The sequence below is a fragment of the Gossypium hirsutum genome, chromosome D11, assembly GCF_007990345.1.
Source record: "Gossypium hirsutum isolate 1008001.06 chromosome D11, Gossypium_hirsutum_v2.1, whole genome shotgun sequence".
NCBI classification, from domain to species: domain Eukaryota; kingdom Viridiplantae; phylum Streptophyta; class Magnoliopsida; order Malvales; family Malvaceae; genus Gossypium; species Gossypium hirsutum.
The window spans coordinates 6,043,611-6,044,443 of NC_053447.1; the positions used below are offsets into that span (position 1 = coordinate 6,043,611).

General features: G+C 36.1%; 1 non-coding gene across 1 annotated transcript; it reads left to right on the plus strand.

Moving 5' to 3' along the window:
• The first annotated feature begins 339 nt into the window (after positions 1–339).
• LOC121224007 (small nucleolar RNA snoR1) lies at positions 340–431 on the plus strand. Its single transcript, XR_005921470.1, has one exon. It is a non-coding gene; the product is annotated as a small nucleolar RNA snoR1 (small nucleolar RNA).
• The last annotated feature ends 402 nt before the right edge of the window (positions 432–833 follow it).

The window sequence follows — 833 nt, forward strand, 5'->3', positions numbered from 1 at the left end:
TCTTATTATAGGTGTATTCCATTCCGGGCTTATGCAGAGAAATTTGTTGATTTCTATTCTCTCCTTTCCGCCGATTACTGATTCGGTGCTTGAAGAATCCTATTTTACGCTCACCAAATTCTCACCTCAAAAACACTGACAGTCATTCCTTGCTGATTACGGCTTTATTCCATTATAACTATATTCCATTACAGTGAACCAAACGTACCCTAAATCCCTCATTCACGGTATCAATTCCTCCACTGCCGTTTTTCTTTGTTCATTCCTTTTTCTTCTTTTTTTTTTTCATTTAAGGTAAACAAAAGAGAAAGAAAGAAAGAAAGAAATTAATGATATGAAGGCAACGATGAAGAGTGCTTTTTTTTATAATTTCTGACACCCCTTGTATGAGAAAGCTTTTCTTTGAGCAGAGGTAGCAAACTCTCTGATTCTTTTTGAATTCTCTCAATTTCCTTTTTTGGGGTTTCTTTTGCACTGGGATTTTCTTTTTTAGTTTTTAATATTATTCGATTTTTTAATTTTTTTAATTATTAAGAAAGGTAATAGACATCTTCTTGCGTGGACAACTTGTCAGCTCAGCTTCATACCTTACAATGACTGAAAAAATTGGCCATATTAATCTGTAGCACAGTTTGCCTCCCGTCAGACCTGTCTAAATTGTATGTTTTATTGTCGATTGCACAGCTCCCCTATACTACTAATCACCCCCAGCGCAATTGAAGCTTTCAGAGAAGAATTGATATATGTTATAATGGGCACAATCAGTCTCAACAATGACCTGTCGAAAACCAGCAGATCAGGCAACCAGCAGCCCCTCTCTAATAGCGTGTAAT